This window comes from Prionailurus bengalensis, chromosome F2 (genome assembly GCF_016509475.1).
Source record: "Prionailurus bengalensis isolate Pbe53 chromosome F2, Fcat_Pben_1.1_paternal_pri, whole genome shotgun sequence".
Taxonomy (NCBI): domain Eukaryota; kingdom Metazoa; phylum Chordata; class Mammalia; order Carnivora; family Felidae; genus Prionailurus; species Prionailurus bengalensis.
The window spans coordinates 63011026-63032219 of record NC_057353.1 but is presented as its reverse complement, the minus strand read 5'-3'; the positions used below and the strand labels follow the sequence as shown (position 1 = coordinate 63032219).

General features: G+C 38.8%; 1 long non-coding RNA gene across 1 annotated transcript in view; it reads right to left on the bottom strand.

Annotated features, from left to right (window-relative positions):
• Window positions 1-14854, bottom strand: part of LOC122495748 — a 40107-nt gene extending 25253 nt beyond the window's left edge. The window contains exons 1-3 of the long non-coding RNA XR_006300558.1: window positions 14498-14854; window positions 5820-6180; window positions 1053-1209 (exon numbers count right to left, since the gene is read on the bottom strand). This is a non-coding gene — a long non-coding RNA (uncharacterized LOC122495748). The remainder of the gene's footprint in view (window positions 1-1052; window positions 1210-5819; window positions 6181-14497) is intronic.
• Window positions 14855-21194: the final 6340 nt, after the last annotated feature.

The following is a 21194-nucleotide window of genomic DNA, read 5'->3' as shown; positions in this document are numbered from 1 at the left end:
CCTGGGCTGCCACCCTCTGTTCTCTTTGTGAAGTGGTGTATGAAGTATTTGCTCTGAGTGAAGGATGTGAGACAAAGATGAGGGAACTTAGAGAGTTCTGGCAGAGGTTAAATGGGCTTGGATTCACTGTCTTGGGGAATGAGAGAAAGGACTGACTGATGATGGTGGGAGATCAAGGAATTTTTCTCCCGGGTATCTCCTTGCTGTTTGCACATAGTAGATCTCAATATATATTTGTGGAATGAGCATACTTGAAAGTATTTTTTTAATGTTTATTTATTTTTTAGAAAGAGAAAGACAGAGCATGAGCAGGGGAGGGGCCGAGAGAGAGGGAGACACAGAATCTGAAGTAGGCTCTAGGCTCTGAGCTGGACACTGGGCTCTAACTCATGAATGGTGAGATCAGGATCTGAGCCAAAGTTGGATGCTTAATTGACTGAGCCACCCAGGTGCCCTGGAAGAAATTCTTGAATTGATTTTATACATCACAGTATCCACAATATAATTTTAGAAATAAATTAAATTCCATTAATAGTATGAAATTGCCAATGAAATTGGCAACATCTCATGCCAGATCATCTCTCATGTTCTTCTTAATGCCAACCAAAGAGTCTTTGTGCAGTTGAGGTCTGGACAAAATGACTATCAAGGGTGAATTACAGGTGTAAAGATCAGCGTGATGATTACCTGTATAGGGTGGTTACAGGTCGCCTTCTCAAGCTTTGCCCTGGTGATGCTGAAGAGGTTAGTGAGTGTTGTGAAAGATTGTATGTAGATGAGTCTGAGGTCCTTTGGGAACACAGCTAGCCATTCTGCAGGCTCTGACCTGACATTTAACTTTTCTTCTCTAAAGGCCAGTGTTTCTCAGATGCTGCATCTGAACTATTCTTTTTCTTGTTCTAGAGCTTCTTAGTGCTCTGTGTTTTCTTCTTTTCTTTGAGGAGTTTCTAGCAAGATTCCAGAGGGTTGTCCTATCTTCCCTCCAACAGTTGCCCCAAAGTCTCAGGGCATTGTTTTGCAGGAGACTCTTAACTTCTGTAGGAAGCACTCACCTGGCCTAGAGATGTGGCATTGTGGTGATTTTAGGTCTTGAGGTCTACCTTCTTCCTGGCTCCTCAACCTCTGGACCTCATCAACCTCCGGACCTCATCAGCCTTCATGGCTTCCATTCCCTTAAGGCACCAGTTCCTGTGTGTTCAGCTCCTGCTTCTGCCAGTGGCAGTAGGAAGAAGGGGGACAGCAATGTGGTGTATCAGACAAGTTTAAGCTTTCAAATTGTACTTGCAAACTTGACAAAGCACTTTATAATCTCCATATAAAACCAAGTTTAAAGCAAAGACTTTCTATTCTCATCTTCAAAGCTGAATCGCAACCAATTACTTTTATTTTATTTTCAAATTATTAATTTAAATTCTAGTTACTTAGTATATGGTGCAATACTGGTTTCAGGAGTAGAATTCAGTGATTCATCACTTACAGACAATACCCAGTACTCATTACAAGTGCCCTCTTAATGCCCATCACCCATTTAGCTCATCACCCACCCACCTCCCTCCGTTTTTTCTGTATCTTTAAGTCTCTTATGGTTTGTTTCCCTTTTTCTTTTTTTCTCCTTCCCATATGTTCATCTGTTGTGTTTCTTAAATTCCACATATGAGTGGGGTGCCTGGGTGGCTCAGTCGGTTAAGTGTCCGACTTCGGCTCAGGTCATGATCTCACGGTCCATGAGTTCGAGCCCCATGTCAGGCTCTGTGCTGACAGCTCAGAGCCTGGAGCCTGTGTCAGATTCTGTGTCTCCCTCTCTTTCTGACCCTCCCCCGTTCATGCTCTGTCTCTGTCTCAAAAATAAATAAAACATTAAGAAAAATTTAAAAAAAATTCCACATATGAGTGAAATCATATGATATTTGTCTTTCTCTGACTCACTTATTTCACTTAGCAAAATACACTCTAGCTCCATCTACATCACTGCAAGTGGTAAGATTTCATTATTTTAGATGGCTGAGTCATATTTCACCTTCATCATTTCATTATATGTATGTATGTGTGTTTGTATTCATATACACACACATACCACATCTTCTTTATCCATTCATCAGTTGATGGACAGTTGGGCTCAATCTCATGAAGCATGAGATCATGACCTGAGCTGAAATCAAGAGTCGGGTGCTTGACCAACTCAGCCACCCAGGCACCCCCTTTTATTTTACTGTTTATTTTATTTGGGGTCTTTTGGGGTTCCATACAAATTTCAGGATTGTTTGTTCTAGCTCTGTGAAAAATGCTGGTGGTATTTTGATAGGGATTACATTAAATGTGTAGATTGCTTTGGGTAGTATGGACAGTTTAACAATGTTTGTTCTTCCAATCGATGAGTATGGAATGCTTTTCCATTTCTTTGTGTCCTCTTCAATTTCTTCCATTATTGTTCTATAGTTTTCAGAGCACAGATCTTTTACCTCTTTCGTTAGGTTTATTCCTAGGTATCTTATTGCAATTGTCTGGGTGCAATTGCAAATGGGATCAATCCCTTTTCTGCTGCCTCACTACTGGTGTACAGAAATGCAACAGATTTCTATATGTTGATTTTATATTTTGCAACTTTGCTGAATTCATGTAATTAGTCCTAGCAATTTTTTGCTGGAGTCTTTTGGGTTTTCTACATACAGTATCATGTCATCTGCAAATAAATTACTTTCATTTCAAACAATAAATTCATCTTTTGCAGTATCCAGGATACCTCACTAATCCATTTCAGGTTTTCAGTATAGTACAGATCTGTCTACATTTGTAAACAAAAGACTTAGCTGCAAGAGAAATGAAGAAAAGAACTAGGCCTGCAGTTTGGAGTTACATTCAAAAATCATTAAGCCAGAATTCATTTTAAACAAGTTTCTGCTAGATAGTATGGGTTCGGTGTGATTACTAGTTCTGGGAACCCATTATGAAACAAATAAAAGTTAAACATTGCCCTGGAAAATTGATACAGTGAGTTGAATTCATTTATCTATTGAACAGCAAATAGGGCTCAATTTTGGGAGGAAGAGTAGGATATGTGGGGAGAGGATGTTATCCCAAGGATGTAGGTGAGAACACATTATGTTAAGAAAAGTAAAAGGTACAGAGATGGAATCTTACACAATTATTCAGAGTGTGGCAGACTTATGTTATGTCAATTTAGCTCAGCTGGAACTGAATTTCACAAAATCCCCTTGCCTGCATAGCTTCTGGTTGGCATGAAGTAGCAGCCACACTCCTTTTGCATGCAGAAGGTGAAGGCAGGCAATGAGGCTCCTGGTAGCTTACACACGCTTGTGTAACCAGCTGCTTGCTGGCTTCCCACCTGGGGGTGGCTTCCCTCCTCTGGGTCCTGCACCTCCGGCCAGATCCTCATTTGGCTTCTCTGGCTCCTGGGCTAGGTGCAGATTTAGTTCCATAATGAAGGTCACTAGCTTCCTCCCATTATCCATGTGGCAGGAGGAGAGGCAGGAAGAGACTGCCATGGATGTTAAAAGCCTGCCCTCATGGGCTCCAGTCACCTCAGCTTTGTAGGTTCCTGTTCCTCCTCTCTTCCCTTCACATCTGATCTCCTTTTCAACTGCCTGCCTTGTGGATTTCCACCAGATCCAGAAGGAAACATCTTATATAATAGTTTAACCATATCCCACAACTGTGTAAGGCCTAGTCACCATTATAGATCCCTTATTTATAATGTATATTTTGGAGGTTTTGTGTTTCTCTGATCACAGTCTTGGTTAAACACAGGGTGACATTATTAGAATGGGGAAAATTGGGAAGATCATTGGATAAATCATCTGTAATTTCTCAGAAGAAAGGCAATGACTTTGACTAAGCTCTTGTTGGCATAAAGTTCTCCACGGTGCTCAACAAGGTAAACCAATGTTTTTTAAGACCTTCAGTATCTTCATATAACTTTATACATGCTATTAAAGTTGTTAGTCACACACTTTTATTTTTTTTATTTTTATTTTTTATTTTTTTTTAGTGTTTATTTATTTTTGAGAGACAGAGAGAGACAGCATGAGCGGGAGAGGGCAGAGAGAGAGAGAGGGAGACCCAGAATATGAAGCAGGCTCCAGGCTCTGAGCTGTCAGTCCAGAGCCCGATGTGGGCTTGAACTCACAGACCGCGAGATCATGACTTGAGCCGAAGTCGGATGCTCAACCGACTGAGCCACCCAGGTGCCCCACACACTTTTAGATCATACACAATAGATTATATTTATGTATATTTATGGCTAACATTTCAAATATATCCAGTGTTTGACATTATCTAGGTGATACCGCCATTCTTAGTAGCTGATGTTCAATATTTAAGATTCTGCTTTGTATACCACTCTTGATGTGTATTTGTATCTGTGACCTGACTTTTTTCTCAAAATAATTCTGAGAGGTCAGAAAAGAGCCAGTAAGAAGTTGGGGTTTGGCACAGAAGAAGAGGAAAAACATTTCCGAAGCCCATGCTGTCACATTTGCACTTTATAATTTCAATTAATTTTCACAAACCTTTCTGGTTAGTTTCTTACTCTTATTTTGAAGTTGGGCACTGAGAATCAAAGAATAAAGTGTCTTGTTCAACATCTCACACCTAACAAAAAACTGCTTTTCCTTAAAAGTGAGTGAAACCGGGGCGCCTGGGTGGCGCAGTCGGTTGAGCGTCCGACTTCAGCCAGGTCACGATCTCGCGGTCCGTGAGTTCGAGCCCCGCGTCAGGCTCTGGGCTGATGGCTCAGAGCCTGGAGCCTGTTTCCGATTCTGTGTCTCCCTCTCTCTCTGCCCCTCCCCCATTCATGCTCTGTCTCTCTCTGTCCCAAAAATAAATAAATGTTGAAAAAAAATTAAAAAAAAAAAAAAGTGAGTGAAACCATAACCATACCAATGGAAAAATTGGAATAACCTTTAGAACCTGAAAACTTTCAGGTGCTATGCATCAATAAAAGTAGGAAGATAAGAAGCAAACAGAACCATATAACAAGGATTCAGTATTTGACATGTGGGCACAGCAACAAAAAACAGTGATAAACATTTTCATCTCTTGATAATAAAAGCTTTGCTGGTAGTAAACTATTTACAGTATACTTAATACATCGGAAAGCTGTTACATTTTTAATATGTAAAATGAATAAAATGGAAAAAAAATGCCCAAGCTAGAGTTAAACACTAGGCCACAAAACTTCCAAGTGTCATCTAATGACTAGGGAGGAAGTGTGTATTTTAATGAAAAAAATCCCCAACGTATAACACCTAGAATTTTCATTTCAGCAATTGTCCCTTTAATATTGAGACCCTTTGTCTATTCCAGAGGGGTAATGGCAGGTAGAATTTTACCTGAAATCCCCTTAAGTTTCCAGTTCTCATGGTTACTTCCTCCTCAAATTTCTTTCAACACTAATCAATGGCACCTCGTTACAATCTCAGTGAAAGTTTGAACAAAAGGACCCATTTCCCAATGGTTGTAAAAATAAATGGAACATGAGGGGAAGTTACACTGTATACTGAAGTAGAGTCACAGAATTGTAGTGGCATTGAAGATTGATTCCCTATCTTTTACAAGTGACTTAACTGAAAATCAGAGAAGTTTTAGTCATTAAATTCAAAAGTGAGTTCAGGTTTATGGATGCACTAAACGTACACAATTTTGTGAGGAATTTAAAAAAAAATAAAATCACAAATACAAAATTACATATAGGACTTTGGGTGTGGCTCATGAAAATGAGGGTTTAACATTCCAACCAGATCTGAATGAGGTGAAATCCAACTTGAAAAAGCAAAAGCCAAAAGTGTTCAACAAGCTGGTACCTGGAAGTGCACGGAAGCAGAGGGGCATCAGGAACAACCGGAACCAGAAACATGAACCTCACTGGGATTGTTTCTGTCTCTGTTTCTGTCCATAGGTAGGCCTTATTCCCTCTCACTGTAAACCAGCACTCTTCAGAAGCAGGCAAATATGGCTACTGATAGTTCTTAAATTACATATCATAAAGTTTCAACCACTGAGATGCCAAGAGGCTCTCTGGGCCAAATCCAATGCTAGAGAAGGACCTTAGTTGATCTGGTTGGGTCCAAGTTAACTGCTGTCAGTGGAGTTGAGTCTTATAAAAACATGGAGATAACCACAGGCACATGCTCAGCATAGAAAAGAATCTGTGCCAAGAAGAATCTGGAAAGACAAAACAACCCTCCATAAATTATTTGCTCAATGCTGAATAGCTAATAAGAAGTATATTCAGAATCATAAACTAAGGGTTCATTTCTAGAACATTTTTTTCCCTAAATATTACAGCAGATACTAAAAAAATTAATTTTCCTGGCACAGAATTTTTGTTTTCTTGGCATAGAAAATTATCAGAATACACAAACCAAAATAAGACCCAACAAAAATAAGCTTAATTTTTTCATTCAAAGGCAATTTAGAGTTCCTCTGAATGAGCATTATACACATCGATTCTCATTTAGAGACTTATTAAGAAAACAGGACATTTGGGTTAAGCATGTATTATCTATTAACTTATACTAGAAACTTCCTTCTTTCTGCTATTCTGATGTAATTTGTTTACTTATTATCTCTTTATCATAGATATAGAATAGATGAAAAGTGCTAATTGGCTGTGCTCTGTGATAAATGAAAGATTCTTGTACAGTGCTTTGATATATAAATAGCATAACTACAAGTTTATTAAAGCCACATTTTTTTAGAACAAATAGCATATTGCTAAACATTTCAGACCAAAAAGTTCCTGCATAAGGAAGTCGCTATTGATTTATATTTCCTAGTTAAGTAATTCTCTATCGATTTATATTTCTTTGCCTGAAACAAAGTGCCTCAATCATTGGAAAAATTAAAAGGAGGAGAATTGAAAATGGGAAATTTTGACACAATATATTACAATAGAAAGAAAACCCCAGGCCTTTCCTTTTCTTTCTTTTTAAAAAAAATTTTTTTTTCAACGTTTATTTATTTTTGGGACAGAGAGAGACAGAGCATGAACGGGGGAGGGGCAGAGAGAGAGGGAGACACAGAATCGGAAACAGGCTCCAGGCTCTGAGCCATCAGCCCAGAGCCTGACGAGGGGCTTGAACCCACAGACCGCGAGATCGTGACCTGGCTGAAGTCGGACGCTTAACCGACTGCGCCACCCCGGCGCCCCTCCTTTTCTTTCTTTAACTAAGCTTTAGCAGCATCTTTTTATTTTAATTTTTAAATTAATAAATTTCCATTGTTCTTGATTAGTTCCAAGAATTCTTCTCTACCTGGAAACATGACGTATGTTGAAGGCAATCCTGGAAAGGATTTGTAATAGTGCCTTAACCATGCCACTATGCTTAAGATGAGAAAAGAAGGAGCTTGAAAATAAGTAATGGATTTCAGAGTTCAGCTCTTTCCTACCAGTGAGACTTTCTCTGGATTAGACTCAGCCTTACAGTCTGGTGAGGCATGGCCAAGGCTACATCTGTTGTACTGTGTGCTGTTAGGCAAGAGCAAAAGGTCTCAATTCAGAAGCTGGAGAAAAGAGTAGGATACTAAAACCAAGGGTAGCAGACGCCAAACCAAACTGAAGGCCTATGAATTATCTTCCAGATGAGTAAGAGAGCAACATCTGTTCATACTCATAAATCAAATCCTGCCCAGCAGGCTCAGGGCATGGGGTTCCTTCCACAGAAGCACAGGATGGGACACATGAAGAGAATGGATGACAGTGTGATCCTTCACACTGATGTGCCATAGAGCAACAGTAAATAAGGTGTCCAGGAAACAGGGGCCCACAGAACTGTGAGCCAGTCAGAAACCAGAACTGAGTTCATACTACCTGGTAAATTCTATGGGCACAAGATAGGGAGCCAATTTAAAAGCAAAGCCACAAATGTGCAAGTTTGCCAGATTCTTTAAAATACAATTATAATCACTGATCAAGGGACGGATTTAACATAAACAACCTGGAGAAGACTCCTGATCATATTTGAACATTTTAAATTTCACCTACCTACACAATAGCATTACCTTCAGGATGTTGTCTTTTAATAAAAAGCCTTTTCCCCCCTCTCACAAAAAAAATGTTGTTTGTCATTTGTGCATGTTGTATCTTTGTTTTTTCTTGAATTGCTCTGTTTTCTTTTCTGATATCATACTAACTGACCATGATTTAGAATAATATGACAGATGTGTTTAGTGTGGCAGAAAGTCTCCATTTTTCACTCCAAGTTTACTTTTCACCTATCTCAGCCTTAACCTCTGCCCAAGAAGAATGACCTCCACCAACTGGGTCTCCTGAGCTCTCTTGCCCTCTGGCTTCCAGTTGGGTTTGGCCATTAAGAAGTACAGACATGAAGAGCACGTGGGTGGCTCAGTCAGTTAATTAAGCATCCAACTTCAGCTTAGGTCATGATCTCATGGTTGGTGAATTTGATCCCCATTTTGGGCTCACTGCTATCGGCCTGTCAGTGCAGAGCCCACTTTGGATCTTCTCTCCCCCTCTTGGTCCCTTCCCCACTTGTGCTTTCCCAAAAATAAACATTTACAAAAAGAAGAAGAAGAAGAAGAAGAAGAAGAAGAAGAAGAAGAAGAAGAAGAAGAAAAAGAAAAAGAAGAAGAAGGAGGAGGAGGAGGGGAGGAGCAGGGGGAGGAGGAGGGGGAGGAGAAGGAGAAGGAGAAGGAGAGAATTAAGATCAGATAATAAGAGAAGAGACAGGTAGGAGTATTTTACTTTTACTCTCTTCCAACCAGACAGTAGTTTAGCAGGGGTTGTGTTCCTCTTGAGTATCTCAGATGGCCCCTATCAGATGGCTGCAGCTTTCTCCAGATTCCAGAGGTAGTCTCTTTGACCTTGTTTGTGTCATCTTGATGGTGGGAGTAGCTTCCTGTCACTGCTAGTCTTAGAGGGCTTTGCTACCCTTTTTGAATCACTTAACCTTGCGACACCTTGGTACAGATACTCTTTATTATATTTTCTTAAATTATTCTTATATGTGTAACATCTCCTTTTCTTCTAGAACTCTCATTAATATAGTTAGCAAAGAAATATCATTTACAGGGCACCTGGGTGGTTCAGTTGTTTGAGCGTTCAACTCTTGATTCTGGCTTGGGTCATCATCCCAGGGTCATGGGATCGCCCCCCACAGCAGGCCACACTGAGTGTGGAGCCTGTTTGAGATTCTCTTTCCCTTTACCCCTCTCCTGCTTGCACGTGCTCTCTCTCTCTCAAATAAATAAATAAAAATTTTAAGAAGTATCATTTACCACAATACCCAATCTGAAGAAGCATCAATCTATTACAAGCAAAGTCAATGCAAAGTACAAGGACAATCATCCCACAGATGAGAGGGAAGATTTCCAGAAAGCAGTATGGTGTAGTGGAGGAGTACCTTGTTTTTCATACCAGGGTTCAAATTCTGGTTCTGCCTCTTGCTAGATCCACGAACTAGAACAAATCTTTTAGTTTCTCAAAATCTGTTTTTCTTAATAAGACGAGACTAATAATAACATCTCTCTTATAAATTTGTTGCTAAGATTCAACAAGATAATTTGGTTTAATTTCATAGTATGACGTTGGCATTAAGACTGATAGCCTGGCAGCTATGATAGAAGCCATGTTTTTAAAATGATGCTTCCAGGGATGAGACATCAACTGAGAAGTATAATCTAAACACTTAAAGGATGACTTACAGTGTCCTATGCTAAGAAACATCCACAGCGCTACTTTACTCAGTTTATTAACTGCTACCAAACAATAATATGCAACATCCTGGATTACCATCTAGTCTCAAATCCGATAAAATTCCCAGCCTTGAAAATCCCCTTCCTCTATGCTCAAAAGATACAGCCTAGAGGTGAATATGTTAAAGATGGTGGCAATGATGAGATCTCTTACTGAGATTAATTACTGACATTCATTCTTACTGAGACTAACTATATGATAGCGCTCACTATTCTAAGAATGTGATACATTTTAAATCTTTCAAGCCTCATAACAGGTAACGTATATCATTATTTTCTCATTTTACAGGAAGAGCAGTTGAGGCAAAGATTAAATAACCTGCCCATGGTCACATCTAGTAACTGGCGGAAAGGAAGTTTGAACCCTGGAGCCGAGGCTTCAACACCCATGTGCTAAAGCACCCAGCTATACTGCCTCACCCGGCAATTTCTACCCCATTTTTTGATGCTATGGACATCTGGGTTCCATCTTCAGAAATACAAACATTTAATTTAGAATTATAACACCACTGACAAATTTTTGTCAAGCAAGCACTTTGCAGAGCAAATATCATTAGGCCAGTTTAATTTATTATTGAATTTTCTATTCAGCACAGTTAAAACATTTTTATGTTTACTTTATTGAAATTATATTCATCAGGGTCTTTTTTCTGTAAACTGTACACTGAACATCTGATTTATTGGTCAGTCATTTTGTCCATATAAAATGTGACTGATTATAGCTCCTACCCAGAGTACTTTTCTTTTATGGTTATTATAATAGAGCTTCAACAGACCCACATCTAATTTACATGAATTCAATCAGCTTGGCCAAAAATTAAAATAAATCTAAGAGTTTCTGTGATTTCCCAAATCCACCTCCAAGGGATTTTCATACATGAAAAGGTTTCATACGTGGTGAGGATAGAAGTGAGTAGTGATTCCTCCAAGAAGAAATTAAGGAATTAACTTGGGGTGGGAAGAGGAGGGTGTTGATGAGAAACAGCTTATTAACGTAATCTCAAAATATCTCCCTACAAATCACAATTTGCAAAAGCTATAATTTGCTATACAGTGGAGAAATAAACAACACCTCAACCAACTGATGGAAATTAGCCTCATGAATATAGGACAGGCATGACGTGCCTACAGGTGTGATAGCCTAAGAAGGACAGGCAGCACTTAATTTAGCAATCCTGCCAAAAAATACATAACCAGAATCACATTATGGGGAGACACTAGGTAAACCGCCTTCAAAGGCAGTTTGTAAAACCACTGGCCTTTATTCTTCAAAATTATCAAGGTCCCGAAAGACAAAATAGGGTAAGGAGCCATTCCAAATTAAATAAGAATGATAACTAAGTGCAATACATGATCATAGTCTAGCTTCTGGAGAAAAACTGCTGCGAATGACATAATGGGGATAATCGACAAAACTGGGAACTAGGGACGCCTGGGTGGCTCAGTCGGTTAAGCATCCAACTTTGGCTCAGGTCATGATCTCACAGTTTGTGGGTTTGAGCCCCGCGTCCGGCTCTGTGCTGACAGCTCTGAGCCTGGAGCCTGCTTTGGATTCTGTGTGTGTGTGTCTCTCTCTGCCCCTCCCCTGATCTCTCTCTCTCTCAAAAATAAATGAGGATTAAAAAAAGAAGAAGCGCTCAATTGAGGTGAAAGGTGGTTTTCTGATTTTAAAATTCATATCAGATTTTGGGGCGCGTGGGTGGCTCCGTCGGTTGAGTCTCTGACTTCGGCTCAGGTCACGATCTCATGGCTTGTGAGTTCAAGCCCTGCGTTGGGCTCTGTGCTGACAGCTCAGGGCCTGGAGCCTCCTTCGGATTCTGTCTCCCTCTCTCTCTGTTCTTCCCCTGCTCTCACTCTGTCTCTCACTTTCTCAAAAATAAATAAAGATTAAAAATTTTTTTTAAACAATTTAGACCTGCAAAAACTGATCTCGAAAAAGTGGACTTTCTAGAAATGCACTGAAGTAACACCTTCTAAGAACTGGTTTTAAGTACTCTAAAATGAGTTGAAAATCATGTAGAGTAAAAATGACCCTGGAAAATCTCTAAATTGCCCATAAATGTAGAGTACACACATTTTTGGTAAATAGCCCTGTACAGTAATATGTATGTACAACTGGATAATGTATACAATATGCAATTTCATGGAAGGACCGTAATCAGCAGGTAAATAATTCAAGTATTTTGCAACACTTCCACAATTTTGTGAAAATTACAAATTACAAGTTCTAGCATTATCATTATGTTCTACATTCAATTTTAACGGTTCTTCCAGTTTTGGTCACTGTTTCTTTAAGACCTTTAGTAATCGTTTTTTTGTTTTAAAGCTTTATCTTGGAATAATTTCTGATTTAGAGACAAGTTTCATGAAATTATAAAGAATATCTGTATTCCCTTTCTACAGATTCACTAATTTTGACTATTTTGCCACATTTGCTTTTTAATTCTCTCACTGTGTGTGTGTGCGCGCGCACACACACACACACACACAGTTTTTGCAGACCCATTTGAGAGTAGATTGAATACCTCAATGACTTTTTGTCACTTAATACTTCAGTGTGTATTTCTCAAGAGCAAGAGTATTTTCTTCCATAACCACAGTCTAGCTATCAAATTTAGGAAATTTAACATGGCTGTGCTTATTATTTATATAATGTATAGTCCATTTCCAATTTTTCAATATGTTTTTACTTTATTTATTTTGAGAGAGAGAGAGAGCATGGGAGGGGCAGAAAGAGAGGGAGAGAGAGGATCCCAACAGGCTCCACGAGGTCAGCACAGAGCCCAATGTGGGGCTTGAGCTCACAAACTGTGACATCATGACCTGAGCTGAAGTCGGACACTTAACCAACTGAGCCACCCAGGCGCCCCTGCAGGTCTAAATTTTTAAGGATGCAGCTTATACCTGCACTTAGGGGTTTGCGTTGATTTTTATTTCTGGTCAGTGTGCTGGATATTCTCCTTTTCTTCTCCACATCCGTATCTCACCCTTTGCCACCCTGCCCTGAGTCTAGGGCACCCAGAGCTTCCACACTCTCTGGGTTCCAGTTGAATGTGAATTTGGAGAGCCATCAGCAGGAGACCAGAGAGTGAGAGCTGAGTGACACTATTATATCCCCTAGCCTTGCCCTGACCTGGTCAATAAAGGCTGCATTCCCCTACTCTAGAGTCCCCAGCTCCCACTGGCCAGCTTTTGTTCCAGTTTGCAGTAACAGCTCTGTCAAATGCTGGGTCTCCAAAAATATTACCAAAAGTATCTGTGATAAAGCAAAGCTGAGTTTGTTGCTTCTCACAGGAAGGCAGATCACTACCTTGACAGTCTTAGCAGAAACTTGCAAGGGGAAAAGAAAAGTCAGGATATATATGTGGTCTTGAAGGTCTGGTTCAAGGTAGCTTTTCCAATGGGAGTGCTTGCCTAGGACTGGGCAAAGCTCATGATATGATAGTTTAGGATGGGTGGATATAGCAAGAGAGGGTCTCCAGGTGAGTTAAAGGAAAACAACTTCTTGATAAGCTTGGTTGAGCTGTTATCCTGAGTAGTGGATATTTACTCAAATGAGGATACGTTAAGCAGTATAGTATGAAGATGAATGGATGTTCAGAAAGTTCCTAAAACAAGTAATAAAGTTATCTGAAACTTCATCTTCCTGGGCATGAGTTGCCTGAAATAGCAAAGTCATGTCAATGTAGACTGTATGCCCCATGGGTGTAGGTAGTTTCTGTTCTCAGCCCCCATCCTTTTAGGTCTAGGGATGGTGATGGCTCTTCACTGTGAGTTGCTGCAGGGTCGGTCCTTCATCACCCAGTGGTTGGTTTTCCTTTCCTGCCCTCACTTTTGTCAATAATCTATTAAAATTTTTGCAGTTACTCTATTTGAATGTGCCATCTGTCTCCTATTAGTACCCTAACTGAGGAAGATAATTATGAGTTAGGTAAACATTTATTCATTTGTATATATTATTAACTCAGCAACTCACACAGTATTGCTGTATTTCCCAGTATTAATCGTGTCGCCAGTCCAAATCAGTATCATTGTGTATGGTTTGTTCACTGAAGGTGCAGTAAAATGTAAATTGCAAAGTCAAAAGACCCTGATTTGTGCCTAGATCTATTTGAGCCCACCTACAGAAGTGGTCTCATTGACCTTTTGCACTCATCCTGACAGAGGACGGGAGATACTTAAGCTGCTCTAGCCAATTACTGGGGATTTAGGACCTGCAGGACCTAGCCCTGCCCTTCTGCCCTGATTTTGAAAACTGTACTTCATTCTGCTTCTCTCTGGGTCCCCATCCCCATCATGATAAACTACACACTGACTCAAAACTGCTTTATTCTTGGCAGTCCTAGCTACCAGGAACTGGAGACCTGACCATAGTTCCAAGTGCAAGGGTGGCTGCCAGCTGACTGCCTTGCCGGTTGCCTGTGAACAGTCTGCGAATTCCTCTCTCTAGCCACCTCCTGGGCGGGGGGAGGGTATATGTTTGTTTTTAAACCCCCAGTGCCACTGCCCACCCACACTACCTGCCCTACTGCTAAACTCTTGGGTATGGTATCTGTCCTCTAAGTATCTAACAGAGAAAATGGAATCAAGGGTTGTATGCCAACTCCCCCCATAATACACTCACAAAAGCTCGAAAGAAACGAAATCTTTAAAAGAAACTAAGCAAAGAACATAAATGCATATCTGAACACATTCCCTGAATATGTGGGAACTCTCCGGTCCTTCTCCTCCCTAGGAATATCACCGCCATCTTTAATATACACACCTTGCAGACGTCTGGAAGTGCTGCACTGAATTATTTAGTATGATTTAGCATGGCCATTTGTTCTGTGTTAGACCTGTTTGGAATGAAATGAAGGAAAGGACCTTAGACAGACACAGAGGAGCACAATCAAACTTGCTAATCATAGGTAAATCACACTAGGTTTCATTCATCAGTCTTTGCTTTCATGCCAGGAACTATTTCAGCTTAGTTATAGTATGCACATTATATTCATTTCAAGGAGATACAAAAACCCATATAACACATATCTCAGTACTTACAGAAATAAAAGTGAACTCTACACAAAAGCCTGTGTCACATGCAATTGCACTGACACTTTAAAAAGAGACGGATAGTGTTTTCCTAAAGGACATGTTATGAATATCCAGTGTATGAGTAGGAAATATGAAATTTCCCTTTGGACTTTATATTGGACTGAGACAGCCAAGAAATTATAAAACTGGAGTCATTTCAGGAACTTTGTGGACCTCTTATGTAATGCATTACAAGGGACAGCCTTCCAGCTGAGAATATGCTTCATTTGTATTGCATAAATTATACACTATACAGCCTGATATAGTACTTAAAAGTTTTGACTTTCAAGTTAAACAAACCTGGGTTTGAATGCCAGCTCACTAGCTCTGAGAGATTCTGCAAATTATTTTATTTCATTAAGCCTTGCTTACTTCAACTAAAAATGGGGATAATGTTAGCACCTACTCATAAGGTAATTGGAAGAATTAAATGAAATAATGCACACATACACAAAAACAAAGCATCGTGTCTAGCACATAGTAAGCACTTAACAACACTGTGTCATTCATGTTGCTGTTTTAACATTGAGCCTGTACTGGGGTATGGCCAGTTTTTACATTTAACCATACCATCTCCTTTTGGATGAAACCCAATAAATAACACTTCGCTAACTTCTTCCTGTACCACCAGTTGATAACATCCAACGGTCCATTAGGGATTTTTCATGTGGAAGTTACAGTTGCACATCAAAGTTGCTGTGTCTGAAGTCAAGCTTATCATCTTCTACCTAAAAGGAGTCCTCCTGATTTACCAACTTCCGTTAAACTGGAAAAATCCCTTTGTTCTCAAAGATGGCGAGAGTCATAAATTTGATCTGATTCAATTAAAGGCTAAGAAAACTGGAAAATAGAACCATGTATACATAGATTATCTGGATATCACCACCAGTCATCATATTCATATCATGACTGTAATCCTTAAAATGAGAAGGAAAAAAAATGAACAGGTTTTCAAAAGGTCAATCCAATTTGGAAAAAAAAATTTTTGGATCAATATTTAAATTTAAAACTCTTAGTAATTTTTTCCAGGTCTGAGTTATAAAAACAATGAAAATTCTTTATTTCTATAGTACCTTGAAGTTTACCAAGATTTTTCACATATCTTAACTCTTCAAATAGAGCTATTATTCTTGTTTTACATATAATAACACAGAGATGATACTTTAGATTGGATTATGAGGACAGTGCCATGCCACTTATAACATGGCAGAAGCAGACCTAAGGGAGGGACCAACGATGCAGCTCTTCGAAAGGAGAGCATTCCAGAGAGAGGGAGCAGCAGGTGCAAAGGCCCTGAGACAGAAGCATCCTTACTGTAGAGAGGAACTAGCAAGGTGGATCATGGGGCTGGAGCAGAGGTAGCCAGGAGCCCTATAATGTAGGGCCTTGTAGGCAGCGGGAAAAGCCTTAGAATCTTTACTGTGATCACCCAAAAGCTCTTAGCTACAAAGTGAAAGTTCGGAGGCATGACTTTGAGTCTTCCAGTTCGAAATCTGAGATGGTGACCCGTAAAAAGGGCTTTCTAGGTAAGCAGATAAGATCCTGGATGGCATCTTTAATTATCACCACAAAACTCCACCATTTTATGTCCTCTACCACACCAGCCTCCAGCATAACTAGTATCTGTCTCGTTCAAACTCTCCTATGAAACCAGTTCACATTCTCAGACATTTTTCTTTTCTCTCCTTTTGCTCAAATCTGTTCATGAGAATGTACGAGCCAAGACAGCGATCACAGAAGAGATGATCCTTCTTGTGTTTTCTGCTTCAGCTACTTGTCAAAATTTAATTTTAATCCAAACTCTGTCACACTTTCTAGTTGTGACATAAGACAAGTCATTTTAATTTCGTTGTTTTTCTCTTTCTGCAAAACAAAGATTCTGATTCTATTGATATTTTCAAAAGCTACTTTATCCCAGAAAAATGAGGTAATGAATGTATACTGTTTAGGTCTCTCTTCCAGAAGGATGATATGTCAGCAAGTATTCATTAAGCAAGTCTATGTTCCCAGCCTGTGCAAGGCTCCATGGAGCATAAAAAGAAGTAAACTGCCTGAGCCCTGACTACAGAGAACTCAAAATTCTCTTCAGGAAAAGAATAAGTCTCCATAAGCAACGACTAGAGCCTAAGGGTTTTAAAATTAAGAGAGGGATTTTGCCAGGTCTCTTAGGCTCTACTGCTTAACGGGACCATTGAATTCAGTTGGCATCTGACTGGCCTTAGGCTTCTTTGAATTAATAGGAAGCTTTGGTCCTCACATCCCCCTTCAAGGTTTAGTATAAGCTCTCTGTTGAAAAAGAAAATCATATTGGGCCTTACAAATAGAAAAAGATGTCAAGGTCATTTAGTCTTTTCAAGGAGATCAGGAACATAATGCATTTATGTTCTGTTCAACAAGGCAGACAGAGTGGCTGTTTTCTAGTGATTTCTGAGAAGACCCCTCTACCCACCACCATCCTTAACTTTGCTCACTGGCCCAACCTAAAATGCCTATAATTTCTACTTTTTGAATCAGTTTTTTGGAATAAATACATTCTGCATATTGAAAATCCTTGTTAGAATGCAGGCAAATTACTCAGAAGAAGTAACCCGTTAACTGATTAGCATGGATTAATATATCATTTCATACCAAGGAGAAAGGCCTGAGGAGACTATAAATATGAAAGGTTTTGGAAAAATAAGTAATGTTTGAGAGAACTGGAGTAAAGAAACCCAGGATCAGACACCTTGAGACTTTCATGGACCAAGATCAAAATACCCATCATCTGGGTACAGTGCTCAGAAGAGAAAAGGAACATGAAGGTCAGATAAGAGCACTTAAGACCAACTCAGGCAACTCCCCAATGTGGTCTGGGTTGCTCTGGTGTTCTAGACTGAGACAGAACAACAGAAGTGACCTTAGAGATACCCTGTTTCATCCACTTATCGGTAGAGAAAATACCATCTGGGATATTTGGGACATTTGAGTGACTTACTCAAATCAATTCAATAAGTAAGTGACAGAATGAAAATTAGAAATCTAGATTCATGACTCCCCACTTGTTTTGCAAAGTTAAAAAAAAAGTGGCTCTCAAGATTAGGATCTTTGGTTAGGGTTTTTCCAGATCCTATTTTCAAGGCTTTCAGTCTCTGAATTAAAGGTTCTTTTATTTTGGCTATTCTGAATGTTTGTTCAAGAAAAAGCTATTAGACAGGGCTTAAACTGGGATTAGTATGTAAAGAAACTTAAATCCTTGGTAGAATATATCTCAAAATTCAGAAGTAGAAAAGTTCTCCTGGATCAGAGGTTGGTGCAATAGATAGACACATTTCCTCTTTTCTTCCCACACTCTCATCTTAAAAATAATACCAGACAGTACTAGACATCAAAGACAGCCAGCTGAGACAGGAGGAAGTGACTGTTCAAACAGGGAGGGATTCAGCAAGGTAAGTCCCTAACAAATAAGCCCTGGTGATAAATGACACAAAGCCATCACCCAACTAACTAATCAACGTATCCAAAAACATATGGATCTAGCCCGCAAACACCAACGTTCCTGATAATGTTGGTAATTGATTAAGTTTTGTACACAAATAGTGTTTGATAAAAATAACTAAAAAACAAAACATGCCCTTCCTATTTTTTCAGCTAAAGGGAAGACATCATGGTACAATGAAAAGAAAATAATGTTTGAATTGCATAGATATGCTTTTTTTATTCCTGGTTCCAGGATACGAGAAAGAGTATCATAAACAGAAGTGTGAAAAGGAAAATATGAATTTTATTTGTTTTGCATATCTATCCGGTATCTGTATCATTTAGGGATCATATCGCACCTTGGTTAAAGTCAATGTTAAGGAGTTAAGAAGACCTGAACTCAATACTCTTTATTGACCATGTGAACATGAGCAAGATATTAATCTTACTTCTCTTGAAACAGTAATAGTAAAAACCAATTTACAGAATTGTCATGAGGATTGACATTGGAAAAAAAAATCACGTGTAAAGCACCTAGTGTAATGCCTAGCATAAAGTAAGCACTTGACAAAAATATATTCTCTGTCCTTCAGGTGCCCTTATAAGAAAAGCAATTATCATAAGGGAAGGGAAACAAAAATAATATAAAACCAGGGAGGGGGACAAAACAGAAGAGACTCATAAATATGGAGAACAAACTGAGGGGTGTTGGAGGGGTTGTGGGAGGGGAGATGGGCTCAATGGGTAAGGGGCATTAAGGAATCTACCCCTGAAATCATTGTTGCACTATATGCTAACTAATTGGGATGTAAATTTTAAAAAATAAAAAATAAAATTAAAAAAAGAAAAACAATTATCTATATAAAGTAATTTAAGAAATATTGTCCATATATTGATTTATTTACACTTCGAAGATTTCTTGGTCCTTGAAAATAGCACCAAGAAGAGCAGCATAAGATAAAAAAATTGGGACGTATTCAATTTAAGAGCGATGAAATAAAAATGTTGAATTCCTGTGTGGGAACAGGTGTTACAAGCAAAGTTTAAGATCAACAACAGACTGGAAGAAAATATTTGCAATGCAAGAGTTAGTGGTTCTATTTTTGTTAAGAGCTCCTATTAATCAAAAATACAAATGTCAATGGAAAAATAGTCGAAATATTTGAATAGACAACTTACCAAAACTCTACAAATTTTCACTAGACATATAAAACAACATGCTCAACTCTATTAATAAGAAAAGAAATACAAAATACAAAATAAAACAAAGAGATAGTATTTTGCTTATCAGATTAGCAAAATTAAATAGATCGATAATATTCAGATCAGCAGACTTAAAAGTCAAAGAGAAGGTAATATTTTTAGAGGAAAATACGGTATTAGCTATAAAAGATTTATATGCTTATACTCTTTGACCCAGAAATACACTAGAGAAAGAATTATGAGCATAACCAATGATAAGTGTACAAGATATTGGCTGCACTATTATTTGAAATATCCAAATCACTGGAAACAGCTGCAAGTAACAGTAAAATATTTCTAAGTGGCTAAAAAATAAGAAAGTTTTATTATCTCATGTGCCAAAAGACATGAAAGATTATCCTGAGTGTGGGTTAATTTACTGACTCAGGGATGTCATGAAGAACAATGGTTACTGCCATCTTTTCCCTCTGCTTGGCATGTAAACTTTGTTCTCACAATAACTGCACTTACCAACATACGGTGCCACAAATCCAGGCTTTATACCAACTGGAACAAAAGATTAATAGCCATCTTTTTGTAACCTACGGAAATGTCTTTCGAAGAAACTTTGTGTTTAGACATCCTCTTATTCTCCTTTGGCCAGAATCATACCACATATCCATTTCTAAGCAAATGCCTAGCTAGCAAAGAGAATGTGATTCTCTTACTTGATTTAAGAAAGAACATGGCTTCCTAGACGTCAAGTGGGTCACCAAAACTACTTCCGGGACCTCCTTTAAAAGAACAGGACAAATAATGTTAGGGAAATATTCTATACTTTGATTGAAAAAACTGGATACACAGTTCGTTCCCTCTGTTGAGTGAGATTGAGAGGTAAATGAGTCAGAACAGGAAAGGTTATGTTGTGATAACAAATAGACCCTGAATTTCAAAAGGTTAATGCGATAACAATATAGGTTTCCTTTCATTCAAGTCATAGTCTTATTCGAGTTGCCTGGCTCTCCTTGACAGCTCATCTTCCAAGTGTCATAGGGATCTAGATTTCTTCTAACTTGTAGTTCTACTTGATCTCAAACACATCACTGCCAAATTTATTGCAGAAGTTAAAGAGAGTATGAAGACTCCACAGGGATTTCATAGCCAGCCTTGGGAGTGGGTTACATTACTTCTACTGACCCCCCATTGGTCAGAACACACAGTCCTTCCCCTAACTGCAAGAGAGGCTGGGAAAGGTAGTTTGTGTGCTCAGAAAAGGAAAGCAAGATTCCAGTTGCATTATATAAAGCTTTGTCTCCATCAGAGGGGATTTTTTAAAAAATGACTTTTTTGCCACTGTGGAAAATAGTATAGAGATTCTTCAAAAGATAATAGAACTAACCTATGATCCAGTAATTGCACTACTGGGTATTTATCCAAAGAATGCAAAAACACTAATTCAAAGGGATACATGCACCCTTATGTTTACTGCAGCATTGTTTACAATGGCCAAGATACAGAAGCAGCCTAAGTGTCCACTGATAGATGAATAAGAAGATGTGATTGATATATATATATCCATATATATATATATATATATATATATATATATATATGTGTGTGTGTGTGGAATATTACTCAGCCATAAAAAGAATGAAATTTAGCCATTTGCAACAACATGGATGGAGTTGGAGAGTATTATACTAAGTGAAATAAGTCAGAGGAAGACAAATACCATATGATCTCACTCA